Genomic DNA, 23,162 nt, shown 5'->3' on the forward strand with positions numbered 1-23,162 from the left:
ATATGGGCAACCGGTGGCGAGTATAAATAAACGCAAATACACACACACACCCCAGGCAGGAGATTAACAACTGGATGACAGAAATAAATGTTTTGATATGGGGGTACACTACATGTACAGCCAATAAAGTTTGAAACTGACAAAAATATATTCCAGCCCAGCTGTACTCAAGATGAGGCCTTACAAGAGATTTGTGAAGTTGTGTTCATATAAGTAAAGTTTTTGACTATTAATCCCAAATTTCTGTTGGTCCTATATTTACTTTACTACTTATATGTTTACTAAATGTCCTTTTGCAATCAAAGATCACACCTAGGACTTCTTCTTCTTCACCTACTTATTGAATTTTGCCGGTATTATTGCTTGAGTCTTTCATAAAGTAATCAGATGATTATGATATGTTTTGTCCAATATGCATTTTTTTAGAAAAAAAACAAACTCAAAACAGACAGACTATAGACCACGGATTTATATTACAATATATTTTATATTGTAATGTAAATCCGTGCTATAGACAGACAGCGTCACAAATTGTTTGTTATGTATCTACAAAAATTCAACTGTTCGTTTAATTGGGTCGTATAAGTTTTTATGACAGTTAAACTGTACACGTAGTGCTCAGATAAAAAAGAAAGATGGATCAGAAAAGGCCGTATACTATAAGTAACATCCGAAGAGTAAACTTGAAAACGTCCAGCCGCGTCTGATCCTTGTTAAATTAGCGCTTATGAAAATTTGCAGAAGTTGCAAGCGTCCATTTGTTTGGATAATTTGAAGAAAAGAAGTGAAAATTTAAGAAAAAATGTCTTCTCGGCGTGTCTTGAGCGATGATCTTAAAACACTAGAGTTTGAGACTAGTGAAGATGTGGATGTCACACCGACCTTTGACAGTATGGGGCTAAGAGAAGAGCTGTTAAGAGGAATTTATGCTTACGGTTTGTAGCTTCAATTTTTAAAAGTTCTGATACGGCTCATCAAATATTAGTCGAAAAAAATTATGCAGTCAGTAATTAATTGTAAGTCCTTTTCCCTTACCTGTTGGCAATAACAAAATTGCCATACGTCTGACTGTGATAGGAAGATGCCTATATGTTGTCAGATTTTGATTCAATATTCACAAATTTATTCATTGCCTTATTCTCATCGATTTGTGCCTTCACCTAAATAATACACCGATAAACACTTTCCCCAACTAGCAGACGACAGGCTTTTCTTATCAGTAGGTTTTCGAGTAAAGATAACCGGTTGCGTATCTCACTATATAAATCGTATGTAAAATGGGCTGACATATGGTAGGTTTAACAGTTAATTTAAATACTTTGGTGTCAAAAGATATGTAAAATTATATACTGTGACAAAGCTAAGATCCCAAGCTTTCCATTGATGTAATAATTTTTAAAATCGGACATTTAATCACAACAAACTAGCGGTTTAAAAATGGCTTAATTTGTATTGTTTTAGCGTATGAGATACCAATTTTACTCGAAGATAAGGGAAACAACTCGTATTTTTTCACTCGATATACCTCGGTTATTTACCTAGTTCATATGAAAAGTGTTTATGGGTGTATTGCCTGGTATAAATACTTCTGCAAGGACATACACCATCCGAAAACTAAACAAGTTTTATTAGACACTCTATTTGACAATTCTATCCAATCAAAATGCGTAATTGAACAGGTGTAAATGACCTTACCCTACAATCAGCTGGTGACCTAATTACTTTCAAATATTTGATATTGATGTTTTAATTTATCAAACACACTTACAATTAAGCCAAAAAAAATATTCATTATGCTGTAAGAATTTACTTAAGACTTTGAAACATATATTGATCAGATCGGACTGAAAATAACCATGCAAACATTTAGTGGTGTGAGCACCTATATTTTGATGATGTCACAGGGTGAATCGGATTTCATGAATCGATGGGTAAGCGTCCAGCTGAGCAAGACAGTCATGGTTGACATGTTCAGATGCTCTAATCTTGGAGCGGTTGTTTTTAGAAGTAATTTAAAGTTTTTGAAATTTTAGTTAATTAATTTATTTAACAAATGCACTAATTGAACTGTATGTATGTCTGATATTTGTTGTGCAAGTGCAATTTTTCCAAATAAGAGTCACGAATCGACGAGAGAAAAGCATATGTCATAGTCAATATTGGGCTTTCCATATACAATTTATATAAAATTAGGCAAAGCCTATGAACGGAGAAGTCGGTATAAAATATCCTTTTATTTTTCCGTTTTAAAGTTGTCATTTGGTATTATATGTACCTGGTTCCGTTTTCACTCGGAACACTGGACAATTTTTATTAATCCGAAAAGTTGAGATTTGTTCTGTCATCAGAAAATATACGTGATTTTGGCATACTTTGGAAAAAGGGGTCTCAAATTTAACACAAACTTTTAACAAGTTCTTCAAAATAGAAAAGCAAAAAGCACTGGAAAATACTAATAAGGCAGTAAAAGACCTTAATTCAACACCATCATTTAATTTTGTTCTAAATTCTATTGGAAATTTCAAAAGACTGGGGGAATTTTGAGGACCAAAGTGGGGAAAAACAGAGGCTATTTTGGTTGGGGAAGCAGCCTATATTCGGCCTCTACAAAGAAGGGTTTTTTGGCTCTGACCACGAAACATAGAATTGTTCCATTTCTCCTGATAGTGCTTTCATTTTTTTCCAATGATATCTTAGTTATTTAGCCTAATTAGTATGTACCCTGCATGGATGTCTAAGTCCTCTTTTTATTGCACCATACATTTGAAGTATATTCATATATTGTTTTAGGTTTTGAGAAGCCATCAGCCATTCAGCAGAGATCAATTAAACCAATTGTTAAGGGCAGAGATGTCATTGCACAGTGAGTATTCATAGATCTATAGCTTTTAAGTTAGTGGTAATTATAATTATGTGCTAAAATTGTACAAATGTATTTTTTCTCTAAAATTAATTGGTATCTTGATATTAATAATAACCACTGAAGGTGTTCACTTTTCCAACCTCTCATATATTGTAAAGATCATAATTGCGGACTATATACTAAGCAAATAGCTCTAGCATGGATTTTACTGATATATTCCCCATTGTGAAGTTAAGAAAAAGTTTTGTTAAATGTTTGGCATGCAAATTTATATCTGTAACCACATTCAACCACTTGAATCTTCACGCCTATCTTCAAAGTCATAATTTAAAGTAACTGTTGAAACCTTATGATACTGGCAGGGATAATTCTGAACTATATCCCTTTTATGATTTGTCAGTTTCTGCATTATTTTTGTTCTTGTACTAATCAAGCATAGAGAATAGTCTAGCCCACTGTCTGACTGGCAGTCCTTGTTATTACTACACTAATGTTTAATATTTGAATTGTGTTTAATAAACATACCATTATGTTACTTACTTTTATTCCTATTTTTCTGTGATGTTACAGATTTTAATATTGTCAAAATGTCTCCTTTATCAGTCTTAACACATTTTCATCTATCTAATATTAATATTAATAAAAAAACACATGTTATCATAGCAGAATATTATTGAGAATCTCTTTATTGTGATATATAGGGCACAGTCTGGTACAGGAAAGACTGCAACATTCTCAATCTCTACACTACAATGCCTGGACACACAGGTTCGAGAAACACAAGCTTTGATTCTGTCACCAACTCGTGAATTGGCAACTCAAATACAGAAAGTGAGTGTTTTTGATAACCGTTCTGTGTTATTTACTTTCACCATGTTTGAGGTTCTTTTCATGTTACTGGGATTTTATTCAATTAATTTGTATTTTACTTTTTTAATTCTTGAAAGTAAGCCAGTTTCACAGTTATTGCAGCCCACCAATTTCTTCCTTAAAATATTTTTCTGTAAACTGTTCATATATGTATCATACAGCAATTCAAATTTGCTATTAAAGTAGCATAAAATACAAAATGTGCTACCGACACCTGTGTGGTTATAGTTAATAACCTTGAAACTCTTATCTGATGTGGGTTTAAATCCCACCTTGACATTAGATTCATTAAGTTAGAAAGCTGCTCAAGATATCCTACAAGGTTATTGAAGATTAGTGGTTCTTCCCATATTCAAGCTCCCATGAGGGGCTTTTCAAGTCTTTCACCATCAGGAGAGACATTCTTTACATAATCTTTGTGTTGTCATAACAACAGAAATCTCTTAATTTGCTTAATGTTTTAGGTCATACTTGCCCTTGGTGACTATATGAACGTTCAGTGTCATTCATGTATAGGGGGTACAAACATTGGTGAAGATATCAGAAAGCTAGATTATGGACAACATGTTGTTTCTGGAACACCAGGCCGAGTATTTGGTAAAATATTTATTGAAAGTTTACAGAAATTCTAACTCTTCTCCTGTCTAAGGTTTAGTTTGACTGGTAAAAAAAGTAGAGCTATCTGCCTATCTTACTGACATAAATATTTTAAATGATGTAAAACTTTGTTAAAGTTTTGTGTGCGTACAAGTTCGATATTTCTTTAATCCCTAAGGCTGCTGGCAGCAACTTAATTTACCCATGTGATTAGTGCCAATGTGATCAAGTCATGAGTATGTTTCTGTCAGATACTGATATTTATATATCTAGCACACATTTTAACTTCTCAGATTAGTCTCTTGCTGTTGGTTTAGAATTAGTAGACACTTGTCACTTGTGGAGAAATTGTAATAACTAGTTACTTATCCAGGAAAGCCTTTTTGTTTGTGACAAGACTATCAAAGAAATACACCATAAAAATTTCATATTTGAAAACCATATTACATAATTGGATGAAGATTGATACATAATAATTACATTAGGGCAATTGATTATGAATATTTAAGAACATTCAGACTCATTTTAAAAGAAAACATTTAGTGAGTTGCATTCAGCATTTTCTTTTATATTGAAACAAATGTTCTAATTTTGAGTCAGTTATATTTGAAGAAATTTAAAGAAATATGCAATAATTAAATAAATGTACATTGAAATCAGGAGAGACTGTGGAATGAAAGAAAATGTTTTTTTTATTGTATCGAATTTAATCTGTACATTATTACCTCACTTAAGATTTTTGTAATCTATTTTTTTAGATTTTTTTTGTAACTTTTTAAAAAAATTAACCCTTAGTCTTTGGTAACATATGCTACCTAATAACTAGTGTCAGCACATCCGTCTGATTCATGGTCTGCACTGTTCAGACAATATACATTTTGAAATTTTCTCTGGAAGTGATGAATGGGTTTTGTCCATATTGAACGATCAACATTTTTTAAGGTATTTAGCATGATAAATGTTAAACAATATATAAATTAAGATGTATTCTTTACTTTTAGACATGATCAAGAGGAGGGAACTTGAGAACCAGGTCTATCAAGATGCTGATTCTAGATGAAGCTGATGAAATGTTAAACAAAGGTAATATAACTGTACCATTGAAACATTTATTAGTTTAAAACCGCCAAGGCAGCCAATGTTTTTGCTCATCAAAAAAAACTTTAGTTTTCTGCGCTATTCGTTAGGGCGCTAAATTGTTTAGTGCCGAGAACTGTTTTGCAAGGAGCCATGCTCGTCTCGCGCAGTTACTCTTAGGCGAACTCGGCCATCCATTTGTGTAATCATAACTACTCATGCCTGCTAGATGTTGCAGATGTGGATGTTGTGCTGAAAGGCAATTTAGTCTTCTCTAAATAGTAGCTTACAAAGAACACGATTCGCCATAAATGGTCCCATCATAACTAGTTACGCCCATGCATAGCATCCAGTGGAGCTAAAAATATTACTCAGAATGTCAAGCTGAAGTCTTTTAATTTTGCCAGTTAATCTAACAAAGTCACCAACATAATTCTAGCAGTGGTTTTGTAGCAACCTAATAATTCACACACAAAAATACATCGATTAATTGGGGAATGTATGGAAATTGTTAAGCAAGAAAACATGCTATGTGTTAATTCTGGGTATTAGTTTGCTTTTGTTTGTCGGGATTGTTCTGTTTGGTAAAACAGTCTTTTTTATGAAATTATAAGTCATAGTATGGTGCCTGATTTAGATTTTTGTCTTGTCTAGTTACACACATGTATTGATGAAAAATATCACTAATGAAGTAATTTTGTTGAATTCTATTGATATATTTTTAAGAAATACAAGTCAAACCCTAACTGTAGAAGTCTATGCAGGGAATTAGAAATATTATATTTTTGTGTTGTGTGGTGTGTTTTTTATTTCCGTGACTTTTTTTGTGATTTAAAAAAAAAATTGAATATATAACTGACACATTTTATATTTCAGGATTTAAGGAAACAGATTTATGAATGTATACAGATTACCTGCCCCCGGCACACACGAAGTTTATTCTGATCTCTGCTAGCTTTACGCCACATAAATTCTGGAATATGAGCCGCACAGCCAAGTTTATGACTGACCCTATAAGAATCCTTGTTAAACGGTATGTCCATACAAACTTACCCTCTAGACATAAATGCCGCTTCCCACACAAGTTTCCTGGTTTGTTACGATAAGTCAGAGTGGAAGTTTTATGTGTCTCGCCAATTTGTTATGATAAACACTACAAGTTCTAGAAATAAAATCCTTCTAAGGGAATTACTTCGACTGGGCCAAAAAAACTGCTTGTTAAAACAAAAGTTATTTTCCATGAACAAGACGTAATTGACAAACCCAATTTTTCGACTCAACTGGTGGTTTTTAAAAATTCTTTTTGTGATAATTCTTAGAAAAACAGAAAAAACTAGGATAAAATCAGGAGAAATTTTTCAACTGACAATTTATACAGGTATATATAACACCGTATGAGCACAAACAATGCATATGTGTAATATGAAAGATGGTCACAGCAGGCTTTCTTAATGGAGATAGATAAGGCAATGAAACATTTAATTGAAGGATTTTATTTCTGTGTGCAATAATAAGAAATGTCATTCTATATTAAGTACCTGCACAAAACAAAGTTAATAAGGGTACGGCTGCTGTCTAGCGAGTGAGCTTGTCAGTGTTTTGCGTCAGTTAATGTTTTCAGCTTGATAGTTATACACTTGGTAGATATAGCTAAGCTTACTTGCGATACCTGAGAGCTTTTCGATTGCTTCCATGGTCCCTCAGAGTGATGGTCTACTGTACTAAAGATAGAAAAAAAAATGGTTTTCTAGATGTAACTAAGTGTGCTTAATCATAAGCGTAGGAGGGTTGTGTTTTCTTGAACCTAAATTAACCTTTTTTCAATAGATCCTATAATTTTCTTCATACGGGAATTGGATTAGAAATACGAGCATTAAGTCTGTGTTTAGAATTATTATTAATTAGTTTACTATGATATAGTTTCTGCAGTGGATAGAAATTGACCGCTGGAGACTGTAGGTATCAAGCAGCAGTTCTTTGTTGCTGTGGAGAGAGAGGAGTGGAGATTCGACACAGTAATTAAGAGATAGTCTATGATACGTCAGAAACAAATTAACACAGGCTGTCATCCTCTGTGAACGTACAATCCAAGAGAGAAAGGTTGGGGCATAACATTACCACTAGAGCCAACCGACTCAAAATCTAATCAAACACAACATTGTTATAGATGTATTTTATTAAGAAAATTGTGTTGTTCTACTGTAGTGTTGTTGCTTTGATTGGGCCATATATAATTTGTAGTGAATCTTTACTACACTAAATATTTTTAGAAATGCGACTTGTCTGTCTTCATCTGTAGCAAATCATCTCATTTTTTGTGGAAAATTTCAAAAATGAGTACTCTGACTTAATTAGCAAGCTGTTAACAGACCAGTATCAGATGGAATAAAGTGATGCCCCGTTTGCATTGGTAGAGTCCAGATGCATCAGACAGGTTTAAAGGTAGTCTTACTGCAAAAACTTCCCACCAAAGAAATTCTAGAACTTCGCCAATATCGTGAGCAAATCAGCTTATTTCTGGGAACATTAGTTTTTTTCAAAATCTTGGGCATGTAGATCTATATACAATCACTCAATTCTTTACAGCTTGCACTTGTTCCAGTTATAAACAGTTAAAAAATATTGATACCAAAAGATTGAAAAAATCTTGTTTCAAGACTGATTTACTTTGATTTATTACGATATTGGGCGGATTTAGAAAAATTATTTTGGCGAGAAAGCATTTCCATATCGAACTACCCTAAAGGCACTTATACAGTAAATGATTAAAGCTAAAGGTTGTAAGGATATGTTGTTTTCTTTATAAAGCTTATTGAAAGTAGTTTTAAATGAAAAAATCTATTACTTGTGTCTCTGTTTATTAATTATATGGTACAAATTTTAGGTGGATTGGCTGACAGAGAAAATGAGGGATGCTAATTTCACAGTTTCATCTATGCATGGAGAAATGGTCCAAAAAGAAAGGGAGACAATAATGAAAGAGTTCAGATCAGGGGCTAGGTAAAAAATAGGTTATACATTACAAATAATTCATTGGCACATTCACTGTTTTATGCTATTGGCATATATTCCCTGTTGTATGCCATTGGAGCATTTACTGTTTCATAACATTGGTGCAGTCATTCACTGTTTCATGTCATTGGCACATTCACTGTTTCAACAGCTTTCACTCAGAGTAGTTACAAGTAATACCATTATCAGTACACTAAATCTTTACATTAAGGTAATAAGTTTCAAGATTAATGGTGATGTAGTTTCACTTGTTAAATGTGATAAGTTCATTATAAAGTTTTACATCAAGAAATACCATCATGGGGAATGTGGAGAATTTTTGTTGTTGTTGCATATCTGCCTTACTAGAGTTCAAGATTAGATTTGAGATATCTTAGAAAACACACAAGCTCTATTACTTTTGATTTTATAGTAGACTTTGAAGATGTAAGTGTTACATGTTTGAAAATCTCAGCAAAAGATTTGCTACTTTACTTTGTAGCTTATTGAAGAATACCTTCATATAAGATGATATTCCATGTGTATCTGGACGATCCTTATGATCTCATTTTGAATTTGAGTATAATAATTTAAAGATACATTATGCTCATGCTTAGCATCTTTTATTGAAATCTAGGAAATTCTGACTGAATATGTCTAATTTGAATAAGAGAATGAACAAACTATATTTGGGATACTCAATTTCCTGTTACTGGTCAAGTTAATTTTGTCCTTTCACCAAGAATCTGGCAGATTAAATGTGTGTATTCAGCGGATGTTTATTTTACATTTAAAAAGAGACTGTATAGCAATTATTAGTATTTTCATATATCAAAATTTGATCATTTTTAGTAAAACTGACTAATTAATATAGCATATCTTTAAAATTCTTTTTAACACATAATAATATCTACTGATTATTTTATTATGACAGTCGAGTGTTAATAACAACAGATGTGTGGGCTAGAGGTCTAGATGTACAACAAGTGTCTCTTGTCATCAACTATGATTTACCAAACAACAGAGAATTGTACATTCACAGGTATTATCTCAATTTAGATTGTTACAATTTCTGGTGTGGTCGGGGTGAGGGGGAACCTTTGATTGCCTTTAGGATAAGCAGGGATCCGGGAATCATATTTGATATATAATATAAGTAAAATTGCTAGGAGTGGTTTCTTGTTAGCTTGGACTGTTTTTGCTGAATAGAAGAAGAAACTGATTGTAGTCACCAAAGGCAGAGTGGTCAGGTATCATACTTTGGTTAACTTTTTGCACACAAGTTGGTATCTCCAAAACTACTGAAGGGAATGGGTTGAAATTTCACACACTTATTGGACAGAATTTTAGGAGACCTATTTCGTAACTGGGTTTTTGTCAGAATTATGGACCTTTAAAAAAAAGGCTTTTTTTAACTTAAGATAAAATTGTACAATGAATCCAGGATCTTGTTTTAAACTATCAATCACAAAGAATAAGTAGAGCATGGCTGTCCTTTGTGACAGGTTTTGTGTCGCCTTGAAAAGGGTGACCATAGATAGGGGTTTAACTTTTGTCGGCGGTGTCGGCGGCGGCGTCTGTGTCGGCGTCGTTGTCGGTGTCGTTGTCGGCGTCGTTGTCGGCGTCCCCTAAAGCTTGTCCGGAGCAAAACTCAGTCACTATAAGTCGAATGACTTCAAACTTGGTATGCATGCTTCTTTCAATAAACCCGAAGTGCCAGTGCACAAGGACCGGTACTCTGCAGTTCTTATTTATTGAGTTATTGCCCTTTGTTAATTTTCATACTTTAATTTTGTCTGAGCCATTTCTCTTCAACTAAAAAAGCTATGGACTTGAAACTTCATAGGATGAATAGATCTCATTATTAAGAAGTGCAGTGCACAAGAACCAGTACTCTGCACTTTCCTAATTTTTGAGTTATTGCCTTTTGTTTAATTTTCATACTTTTTTTTTTTGTCCGGGCCATTTCTCATAATGTATAAAAGCCATGGACTTGAAACTTCATAGGATGATAGGTCTCATTAAGAAGAAGTGCAGTGCACAAGAACTGGTACTCTGCATTTCTTATTTTTTTGAGTTATTTGCCCTTTGTTTATTTTCATACTTTAATTTTGTCCGGGCCATTTCTCCTTAAGTATAAAAGCTATGGACTTGAAACTTCATAGGATGATAGATCTCATTATTAAGAAGTGCAGTGCACAAGAATCGGTACTCTGCATTTCTTAATTTTGAGTTATGGCCCTTTGTTAATTTTCATACTTAATTTTTGTTCCAGGCCATTTCTCCGAAAGTATAAAAGTTATGGACTTGAAACTTCATAAATAGGATGATAGATCTCATTAAAAAGAAGTGCAGTGCATAAGAACTGATACTCTGCATTTCTTATTTTTGAGTTATTGCCCTTTTGTTGATTTTTTTTCTTACTTTATTTTTGTCCTGGTTATTTCTCCTCAAGTATGAAAGCTATGGACTTGAAACATCATAGAATTGATAGATCTTTTGATAAGAAAGTGCAGTGTACAGAAACTCTGCTGCTCTGCACTTTTATTATTTTTTTAGTTATTGCCCCTTTGTGTATTTTTTTCATATTTCATTTTTGTCCTGGCCATTTCCCCTAAACTACATTGTTCACAAAGGCGACACATTCCGACTCGCGGGAGTTTCTAGTTTACTAAGGTTTTCTTAGCCCAGATGAAAAGCCCAGGAACTTCTGTGCATTTTTTTATGCCCCCGCCATGTAATGGCCGGGGCATATAGTGTTTACCCCTGTTCCGTCATTCCGTCCTTCCGTCCTTCCATCCTTCCGTCCTTCCGTCCTTCCGTCATTCTGTCATTCCGTCATCATCAGTTTCCGTTCATTATCTTAAAAGAACGGTTGGGCACATCAACTCAAATTTGACATATGGATATGTCATGAGAAAATACAGGTCAAGTTCGAATTTGGTCATGGTTTGATGATTTTTGGCAGAGTTATGCCCCTTTTACTTTGAAAATAAATATGAAATTTCAGTTTCCTTTCATTATCTCAAGAACGGTTCGAAACATTCAACCTCAAACTTGACATAATGGATATGTTATGAGAAAATACAGGTCAAGTTCGAATTTGGGTTATGGTTCGATGATTTTTGGCAGAGTTATGCCCCTTTTACTTTGAAAATAATATGAAATTTTTCAGTTTCCGTTCATTATCTCCCCAACCGGTACAAACACAATCAACTCAAACTTGACATATGGATATGTCATGAGAAAATACAGGTCAAGTTCGAATTTGGTCATGGTTCGATGATTTTTGGCAGAGTTATGCCCCTTTCACTTTGAAAATAATATTAAATTTTCAGTTTCCGTTAAATTATCTCCCTCAAGGTACAACACATTCAACTCAAACGTGACATATTGATGCGTCAAAGGAATGCGCAGGTCAGGTTCAAATTTGGTCGTGGTTCGATGATTTTTGGCAGAGTTATGCCCCTTTTACTTTGAAAATAATATGAAATTTTCAGTTTCCGTTCATTATCTCCCTCAAGGTACAACACATTCAACTCAAATGTGACATATGGATGCGTCAATGGAATGCGCAGGTCAAGTTCAAATTTGGTCATGGTTCAATGATTTTTGGCAGAGTTATGCCCCTTTCACTTTAAAAGTAATATGAAATTTTCAGTTTCCGTTTATTATCTCCCCAATGGTACAACACATTCAACTCAAATTTGACATATGGATATGTTTTGGAATGCCCAGGTCAAGTTCAAATTTTGGTCATGGTTCAATGATTTTTGGCAGAGTAATGCCCCTTTCACTTTGAAAATAATATGAAATTTACAGTTTCTGTTCATAATCTACCTAACAGTGTTACATATTCAATTTTAATTTGACATATGGATATGTCAAAGGAATGGGCAGGTCAAGTTGGAATTTGGTCATGGTTTGATGGTTTTTTTTGGCCAGAGTTATGTCCCTTTCACTTTGAAAATAATATAGATACATCTTAGGAATAAGCAGTTTAAGTTTGAATTTGGTCATGGTTCAATGATTTTGGACAAAACTTATTTTCCTGAATGTTGGAAAAATTTTGAACTTTCAGTTTCAGCACTCATTCTTTTTAGCCATTATTTTGGCTACAAATATGCAATATGCTTTTTCTAAAGGTTAAGACTGAATAATTTCAGTGCCTTGAACGTTGTATGGAAATGGTTTGTGTTAACATTGAAAAGTTTTAAGGGCTTTGAACTTAAAATGAAAAAAAAAAATTAATGCACCATCTGAAATTTTGGCTGCATGCGGGGGCATCCGTGGCATGATGACACATTTCTAGTTTAGGAATTTGTTTGCATCTAATATAACAAATGTTGTGTGGCAACATAAAGTGAAAATGAAATATTTAAGAATGGTTGATTCAAATTTCACATATTGAAGAGAAGTCTATACCTAGTGTATTTTTATGAAACTATTCTTGCTAGAAATAAACTAGAATTGGTTTTTAACTTTAACCACATAAACATTTGACTGCAGAATTGGTCGATCAGGAAGATTCGGTCGTAAAGGTGTGGCCATCAATTTTGTGAAGAATGATGATATCAGAATTCTGAGAGATATTGAACAGTACTATTCTACACAGATAGATGAAATGCCTATGAATGGTAAAAAAAACATATATATATATACCTTATTTAATTTATTTATTATCTTATTTTTATGCCCAACTTCCTAATTTTGTCACATTATCTAAATCATTAATTTATTTTTCTATCATAGTGTATTTTCCATTTCTGATCATTTTCAGGTATTTTGTTCATCAAACTAGGCAATCCTGTATAGTGTTTCATTTTTGCTGACTGTTTATTATCTCATTTCGTCAAATTTTGTTTATTATCTTATTCTCTTTTTTTGTTTGTTCAGCACTATTTATTACCTTCTCAGTCGAACTTTCTTGTTTATTATCAATGCCGAACTTCTTTTTATGCCACCGCAGCATCTGCGATGCGGTGGCATATAGCGATTCACCTGTGTGTGTGTGTGTGTTTGTTTTGTTTGTGTGTGTGTGTGTTATATAGATTATATAGTGAACTTAAAAAATCTTCTTGTGAAAAACCACTAGTCCAATTTCAACCAAACTTGGCAGGATTGATCCTTGGTGAAGGGCTTCCAAAGTTGTTCAAAGAATTTAATTCCATGCAGAAATCTGGTTGCCATGGCAACCAAAAAGAATTATAAGAATAAATTTAAAAAATCTTCTTGTAAAGACCCAAAAGGCCTAGAGCTTAGATATTTTGCATAAGGCATTGTCTGGTAGACCTCTACCAAGATTGTTTCAAATTATAGCCCTGGGGTCAAAATCGGCCCCGCCCCGGGGTCATTGATTTTCACTATATGTACATATAGTAAAAACTTAAAATACCTTTTTGTAAAGACCCATAGGCCTAGAGCTTAGATATTTTGCATAAGGCATTGTCTGGTAGACCATCTACCAATATTGTTCAAATTATAGCCCTGGGGTCAAATCAGCCCTGCCCCGGGGGTCATGGATTTTCACTATATGTACATATACATTTAGTAAAAATTTAAAATACCTTCTTGTAAAGACCCAAAAGGCCTAGAGCTTAGATATTTTGCATAAGGCATTGTCTGATAGACCTCTACCCAGGTTGTTCAAATTATAGCCCTGGGGTCAAAAACGGCCCGGCCCTGGGGGTCATTGATTTTCCTCATATTTACATAGTAAAAACTTATAGTCAAAGCTTTAAAAAAATTTCTTCTAGCAATTGACAAATGCTAGAGGTTAGATACTTTGCATGAAACATTGTGAAGTGAACCTCTAGCAAGAATGTTCAAATAATAGCCCTGGGGTCAAAATTGCCCCCGCCCCGGGGTCATTGATTTTCAATATATACATATAGTAAAAAATAAAAAAAATCTTATTGTCTGAAGGTACAAGGCTTAGAGCTTTAATATTTGTTAAATGATATCATCTTTAGGTACTCTACCAAAGTTGTTCAAATTTTGCCTCTAGTGTCAAAATTAAAAGTGAACTTTGATATCAGCTGACCTAGATTTTGACAGAGTGTATTACATGTTGTCCTTTGATGCAGTCATGAAATTTTAGGCTGTGTGAAATATGACCTTCACCAGCAAATTCACTAGACTCAAGTGCATTGATATATTCCTACTCTGATCTTTTATTGAGTTAACAATAGATTTAACCACTAATCTGATAATAAGAATTAGATATGCATTATGACAATCTTCAATTGTATAGAAACAAAAAAATCTGTTCCTACACTACTATTTAGTGTTGTATTATTGCGGTGGCATAGCATTTTTCTCAAATGCAATCTTGTTTATTAATTTTTTCTCATTATGCCGAACTATATTCATTTTCTCATTATGTCTTTCTTTGTTTATTATCTTATTCTGTTTAACAAAATATTAATTATGTTAGTATGAGCATCTATGATTACTATCTCATTGTGTTCACCTTGTTTATTATATACTTATAGATGAAATATTGAAAAATATTGATGAAATAAAATTCGTATATTCATTTTCAATATTTTCACTGTGAAGATTTAATTTTCACTGCAGTGAAACATATTTTCCGTATGTTCACTACTTTTTTTGTGTCGCCTTGAAAAAGGGCCACAGATAGGGGTTCCTTTTGTGGTCAGGCGTCAGTGTTCTGGAGCATAACTCAGTCACTATAAGTCGGATTGACTCCAAAACTATGCATGGTCCTTTCAATGACGCGAAGTGCAATGCACAAGAATCCTTACTCTGCGCTTCTTAATTTTTCAGTTATTGCCCTTTGTTTATTTTCATACTTTATTTTTGTCCGGACCATTCCTTCTAAAGTATTAAAGCTATGGACTTGAAACTTCATAGGATGATAGATCTCATTAAGAAGAATTGCAGTGCACAAAAACTGGTACTCTGCACTTCTTATTTTTGGAGTTTTTGCCCTACTTTATTTTTGTGCGGGCCATTTCTCCTAAAGTTTAAAGCTATGGACTTGAAACTTTATAGGATGATAGATCTCAGTAGTAAGAAGTGCAGTGTACAAGAACCATTACTGTAGATGAAATGCAGTGCACAAAAACTGTTACTCTGCACTTCTTATTTTAGAGTTATTGCTCTTTGTTTTTTATATTTCATCCTTGTCCAGGCCATTTCTCCTAAACTATAAAAGCTATGGACATTAAACTTCATAGGATGATAGATCTCATTCAGAAGAGATGCAGTGCACAAAAAAACAGTACTCTGTACTTCATAATTTTAGAATTATTGCCCTTTGTTAATTATAATACCACATTTTTGTCCCGGCCATTTCACCTAAACTATAAAAGCTATGGACTTGAAACTTCATAGGATGATAGATCTCATTGAGAAGGAGAGCAGTGCTCAAGAACTGGTACTCTGTACTTCATGATTTTAGAGTTATTGTCCTTTGTTAGTTATAATACTTTATTTTTGTCCAGACCGATTCTCCTAATAAAAGCTATTCAATCAACATCAATCCTGATGTAACATTGTTACAATCACTTCATGGTCAAGCGTAATGAGAGGAATTGTTGTGTTAAAGAAGTGTAACTCTTTCTGGACTTATTACAGAGTAGTTCAATAAAACTTTGTCTATGGTCAACCACACTGAAAGAAAATGTAACATACAAGGACCACAACTATCTTTAATTGCCCACAACCATAACTCTATTTCGATTCTTTTACAATGTATTCTGTTACTAGTAACTTCCTCATTCCTGAAGCAGTCTTATGAGGGGTTTAATCACATATAGGGACAGTTCTAATCACAATTCTGATTGAACTATTAGTACTAACCTATTTTCATTTTATTTACAGTTGCGGATTTGATCTAATTACGTTTTATATTTGGACAATATTGGAATAAAGAGCCAATGTAGCAGCTGCCTATACCGGCATGAAAGAACTAGTGTTTTGTAACAAAACGTAACATAACAAGGAAAGGATAATTTATGACAATATTTCAAGTTTTTTTTTGTTGCCTCAACAAAGTTTGAAATATAGTGTATTAGATAAAAAATTGATTACAGAATTGGAATGTGAATAGTGACATTTTAGCCTTTTTATTTTTTACGTCTTTAATAATGTTAAAAGGTTAACATTAGAATTGAATATATGATATGATTATAAGACATTTTGTAAAGACTCTTCCTTACCTTAGGTTCATATTTGTGGTTTTGATTCTGATGTAAGATCAGCAAATTAAAGCTATGATTAAGACATTGATAATAGTGATTTGAGGAAATTATCATAGTTTTTTTTAATAGAATTTGAAAATAATTTTATGTAATAAAAGTATGTAATATGATAGAAACTAAGCACAAAATGTATTTCCTGGATTACTTACACATACTTCAGCAATTCTTTTGTTAAGAATTATGGGTAATACTGTATTTTAGATAGAACTATTTGTCATTTTTGTCTGGAAGAAGAAAAAACAACAACACACAATGTAATTTAAGTTAAAATTCAAGTTTATTTTAGTCTTGTAAAAAGAAACAGAAGTTGACTAAGATAAGAATTAGTGTTCTGTAGGTATTCAGTTGGTGGACATTTTTAGTTTTATTATTTAATGGTATTGAAGAAATTAAATGTAGAGACATATAGAAATGTGTCACTTACATAAAACAGCGAAAATTTTTTCATGAGACTTATTTGAGTCCCTTTGAAATATACATTTAACTACATTTTATAGTTAGTACTGGTGTAGAATGCTGAAACATTGTTGAGGCACATGTGTCCCTCAGTATATGACCAAATAGTGTTAAAATGGAGTTTTATTTTGATTAAAGAAACAGAACATAGTTTTATGTTAATAAGATGATGTATGACTTAGTCAAGAAAGCGAGATATGTTTCAATATGGTGTAATCCACGTTTTAAAGTTGCATGTTTCCAGATGAGTGGTCAATGTTTCTTTATTTCAATTTTTCTGTCTACTTGCTAACACAATAAGGACTATTTTTGTATATTTTGACATATTTAAGGTTATGTGTTTGCGACTGAATTTAAGTTTGCGACCAGTTTGCTCATAGTCTTCACTGTTCCTTGTTTGTTCATATCTTATTTTGATGAATGGTTTGGCCCAAACTGGAAAATGGACAAGTCTCAAGATTGAAATATTGACAAGTTCATTAAGATATTTACACTATTTTTGAAGAAGAAGAAAACTTGCACAAACCACAGGCGCTAGTCACATAATCAAATTTTTTTCATAATCTGCCTATATATGTATCTTTATATACATATATAGGGCGATTATGAAAAAAATTTGATTATGTGACTAGCGCCTGTGGCACAAACCTGGAGAATTGCTGCTTTAATAATTGTCAACATTTAATCATGTACAATTAAATCATTATTACGTCATTCCATGTAGAATCATTGTCATGGACAAAGAACATACATGTACATATTTTCATCCTGTATTTTTCATATGTAAATGTGTCAATAAAAGAGATGTGAATGTTATTTTCTGTTTGGCCCTGGTAGTTGTTTTTAGCTCCTTAATTTTTTGCTCACCTGTCACAAAGCGACAATGTGCAAAGACAGTGTGCTTTTGTGATCGCTTTTCGTCTGGCATCCATCTGTAAACTTTAATTTTAAACGACATCTCCTCATGAACTGCTAAGCCAATTTCATCCAAACTTCGCAGAAATGTTCCTTTGTTGGTCACCTTAAATTTTTTCAAAGCATTTAATTCCATGCAGAACTCTGGTTGCCATGACAACCAAAAGAAAAAACTTAAAATATCTTCTTTTAAAAAACCCAAGAGTTAGAGCTGTGATATTGGCATGAACATCTTATGAGTGACCATCAAGTTTGATCAAATAAAAGCCCTCTGGTCAAAATTGACCCTGCCCCAGGGGGTCATTGCTTTGCCTTATATGTATATAGTAAAAACTTAAAAATCTTCTTTAAAAAACCCGAAGACCTAGAGCTTATATATCAAGCATGAAACATCTTCTGGTGAGTGTCTACCAAGTTTGTTCAAAAAAAGCCCAGGGATCAAAATTGGCCCCGCCACGGGCATACTGATCTTCCTTATATGTCTATAGTAAAAATTTTAAAAATCTTTTAAAACAACTGAAAGAGAAAGAGCTTAGATATTAAGCCTGAAACACCTTCAAATGGGTGTCTACAAAGTTTGTAGAGTTACATTATATGTGCGTCAGTGAAAGTGATGTTTCTTTTCACTTTAAAGTTTTAAACAATCATCATTTTGAGTATGTGATAATATGTACATATAAATGAATTAATAAGAAATATTGATGAAATAAAATGCGTATTTTCTTTTTCCATATTTGCACTGTAAAAAAATACTTTTTTTACTGCAGTGAAACATGTTTTTTGTATTTTCACCGGTGTCCTGCCAGACTACTTTCTTCTAAATTCAACCAATGCAAAAAATTTAAGTGGGAATCTTTCAAATTATAATAACAAAAAGAAAAATGTTTATCACACACCCGTGCCGATTTTGCGACTCCGTAAATATGGTATTGCACGGCCGTGCATATATTTTGACGTGACGTCATTAGCGTTATACAAACATAGTGTAAAGACGCGCTAAATGTTAGCGTTATACTATAGGCGCGTCAATGAAAACTTAAAACGGTCTTTATTTTGGGTATGTGATAAATAGAACATTAAATTCGTGTAAGTTAATTACTAAATTTATTGCACTCGTTGAATAAAATAATATTATGCTCGCCAGAGGCTCGCATAATATAATTTTATACAACTCGTGCAATAAAATCAGTATTGAACTTACACTCATTTAATATCCTCTATTTATTACATACTTTTCGGTGGTTTATAGAAATTTATCAGTGAAATAAAACAGTGATATTGTCAATTTGATAATTTCACTGTTTAGAATATTTGAGCCCGTTACTTTGTTTCAGTGAAATACAAGTGTTCACAGTACAGGAAACCAACTTAATGACGTGACGTCTAAATGACGTCACGTATTATTATTTAACGCCCTTTTCATTAAGTACTATTTTAAACGTTTCTTTGCATATAAAGAAAATTTGTTTAGTTTTATGAAAGATATAAATATTTTCACCTCGTGAACATCAAAAGCTCTTATTTCACTCGATCATGAAATATACCTTTTGGTGCTCACTCGGTGAAATATATTCCGATCTTACACTGAACTAAACAAATAGCATCTACATATAATAAACAGAAAATTCAAGTTTTTTTCTTTAAAGGATCTATTTTCATCTAGTGGTTTGAAAATTATCATATTTCACTCGATGAAAATAAATCGAATATATAGAAAAAAACTTGAATATTGTTGGTTCATTACTGAATTTATTGAACTCGATGAATGAATTAATATTTTGCTCGCCAGAGACTCGCATAATATAATTTTATTCAGCTCGTTATTGAATCTAAACTCATTCAATATCCTTCATTCATCATTCATTTTTAAGTTATTTTTTCAATTCATACATTATGTTGTGTTATTACCCCTCACTTTTTTCGTAATGCTAATTTCCCATAGGCCTTTGGGAGTTATTCATACTGCTAATGCAAGTGTACCACGTGACTACGAATTTTGTACTGTTACATAGGTAACAGTATTTTTTAACAGTATAAAATCTGGTCACGTGGTTTATTTTCTAAATAAAATGAAATAAAATGGACGCCATTTTTTTCTCGATTCATTCTTATTTTCGACGATAGGGCATCGCCGAAGTAACTATTACTCTGATAAAATTTAGTTCTTTGCACCCTAGAGTCCCTTTCGCGTATTAAATATCTTTTGTTGAATAGTCAACAGGAAATATCCGTTTTCAACGGAAGTAATTGTAATGTAAATAATTTTGTGTCAAACTGGAACATGCAGACAATTACAGCATGCAACAAAGGATAATTTAACAATTTTAACCAGTGAAACGTTACAGATACAGAAGAGTTGGTGGACAGACATCTGTAGGATATTGTCGTTATTTTCTAAATGCACTTTGTCAAAAACTATGCGAAGAATATTCTGGATGCAGAAGGATCAGATTTCACAGATCATGACCTTATAAATGGGTTAGTGTTTTGTTTTCTGAACAAAACACAGCTTATTTTATGTTTATGACTGGTAGATATTATCACTTGCCTAAGGAATAAAAGAAAAACATATTCTCAAGTAGGCCTACAGTGCACTTAAAACTTGCAAGGTAAGGACAGTTTAGTTATTGCTTCTCTTGGCTTATTTTTGTTACAGTTAGATTTAGTTGAGAAATTCAGACCATCACAGTATTTGTTCGGGGTAATAAAATAAATAACACATGGGTTTGTGGGTAACAGTAAAAATATCCCTCGTATAAATACTGTTACCCTCGGCTCCGCCTCGGGTAACAGTATTTTCCTCGGGATGATATTTTTACTGTTACCAACAAACCCATGTGTTATTTATATAATATTATCCATGACGTAATACAAAAGTGACGTCATTGACGTAACGGTTAACGTCGTTACTAATGTAACAACGTGACGCGTCATTATACTTGAATTGTTCAAGATGCCTTCCAACACGAATTCTCTCGACAAAAGATTTACTCTGCTAGAAGCTGAACGTCGGTTTAAAAAAGCCTGTGATCACATTATAGTGCTTAACCAACGCTTCAGTGATATGAAGAAACGCTATAAGAACGCCAAGACAAACAAGAACAGACACTTTCAGGCTAGTCTGAGGCGGAAATTGGCGGTAATCGAGGGGACTCGCAACATGTTCCACGATTACGCTCGCATTAAAGCAGAGAAGATAGCAGATCTGAGGGCAGAACTTTTTGGTGAATCAGTGGAGATAGTGTCAGGCTAAACTCCTTCTGATTTACATCCTGGTCCTTTTTAGGACCAACCAATTATTTCGAGAAAAATGCTTTCATTATTGTCAACTATTTGTCATTTGTCATCTTTTCTTTTTAGCAAGTGCGTTTTTTATTTTACTTTAGTACAATATAATGATGTATACATGTATCTAATTATTATTTATTTTAGGTTTCTTGATTTATGTCATACTGTTTGATCATATCCATACCATCTTTAAAAAGCAGGAAAAAAAGCATCATAACTTATATATCATAATAAAGCTATTGTGCAAAACCTTTTACAAGGGGCATCAAAATAACTCGTGTAGATGTGATGCAGAAAATTGCAACAAAAGATCATTAAACGCTAATAATTATGTGTGTTATTCTCAAAAATCTAAAAAACCACATCGAAATATGCAAATTCAGTAAAGATTCAGTATAATCATGCTGAATCATTTCCAGTTATAGCTTTCTCTGGATCATTACGCGCGTGCATTTTTCAAGATGCTCGTTTTGAAACATTCGCAACATCGTTAATCGGATTCCGCAAGGTGAATACAAGAACGCGAGCGCTTATTCTACATGTATATACACTGTCCTTACCTTTATGTTTTTGTTGTTCAAGTCTTGGATCTTTTTAGACAATCAGATGTAAAATGATATGTTCAATTGTTTCTTTGACCGCTTGGAGAAGAAGGAAAATAAACAGATAACATTTAGAGCTGACCTAGAATCAAGAAATATCCATTACTTACATGGTAAGTTTGTCCCACTGGGAATTATACAGTGTGAATGCTTTCCTTCCTCTCCAAGATATTTATGTGGAAAAGTTGGCAATTAATTACTTGCAGGCGGAGTACTCGCAATAGGTCACTAGCACTTTTACATAAAATTTATGAGCGTCTGTTCAGATTCAAGGTCCAGTGAGGTTAATGAAATGCCATTCTGTGACAAACCGTCCCTGTATCAAGGACAAACTTATCAGTTTTTCCAGCTTAACTATACATAGGTTTCTGTGATAATGAGTAGAAACATGCCATGTCGAACAGGCTCTTTCATTATGGTGTAGCGGGCTTTTAATTGTTTACAACTAAGCATTGAGATTCTTTTGCAACTTTTTGTCAGGATTTTTTTTTTTAGAATATGTACATTCATTAAATGCATTCGGTACACCGATTACCCAAAGTTATTGCGGTATTTAATAACGAGTGACGTTCTGCTAAAAAAATCCTTCAACCCCAACTCTGGTGCAAAAAAAAAAAAAAGAAGAACAACAACAACGAAATAATTTTGAGAAAAGAATGTTTTCTGTATAAACATGTATGCTGTCAACTTTGTTACCATTTATTTTACTGTAAGTTTTGGTCGTTGAGACAGTGTTTAATAAATTCAAGATATGTATATAAAATAGATAAACCATATAAATACTTTGGGTGTGTCTTCCGTCGGCCCCATTTAAAATTATGTGCGGCATGTTTAAGGTTTTAGGGATTGTACAAGTAACAAGACGGAATACTTGATCATTCCGTTCATGACGAGTTACCGCCCTTCCGAATACTCGCCGACATATTATGATTTATAATATTGATATCACTATAATGGCCACCTCAATGTACACGGACCATAGGTGTTCGCGCGATTTTATTGGTTCACTAGCGCCCCGCACTCCCCCCCCCCCCCTCACCCCACACCCACTCTACAGCCCTGCCTACCTCTAAAAACCATGTAAAATACAATTATTTTTCATTTGAAACATGTTTTAATATTTGGTTTATGCTTTTAATTCAGATACCTTCATTTACCTACAAAAAATAAAAAATTTGAGTCATATAATATATATATAAGTAAAGGTATGCAACTCGCCGCTCAATTTTCAGCACTCATCTTAATATGAACTCCATAACTTCAACATTTTTTACC

General features: G+C 33.2%; 1 pseudogene; it reads left to right on the forward strand.

Annotated features, from left to right (window-relative positions):
• The first annotated feature begins 717 nt into the window (after positions 1-717).
• Positions 718-17,898, forward strand: LOC132744288 (eukaryotic initiation factor 4A-III-like; annotated as a pseudogene).
• The last annotated feature ends 5,264 nt before the right edge of the window (positions 17,899-23,162 follow it).

Source organism: Ruditapes philippinarum, unplaced genomic scaffold (assembly GCF_026571515.1).
Source record: "Ruditapes philippinarum isolate M1 unplaced genomic scaffold, ASM2657151v2 ctg8633_1_1_1_1, whole genome shotgun sequence".
NCBI lineage: Eukaryota > Metazoa > Mollusca > Bivalvia > Venerida > Veneridae > Ruditapes > Ruditapes philippinarum.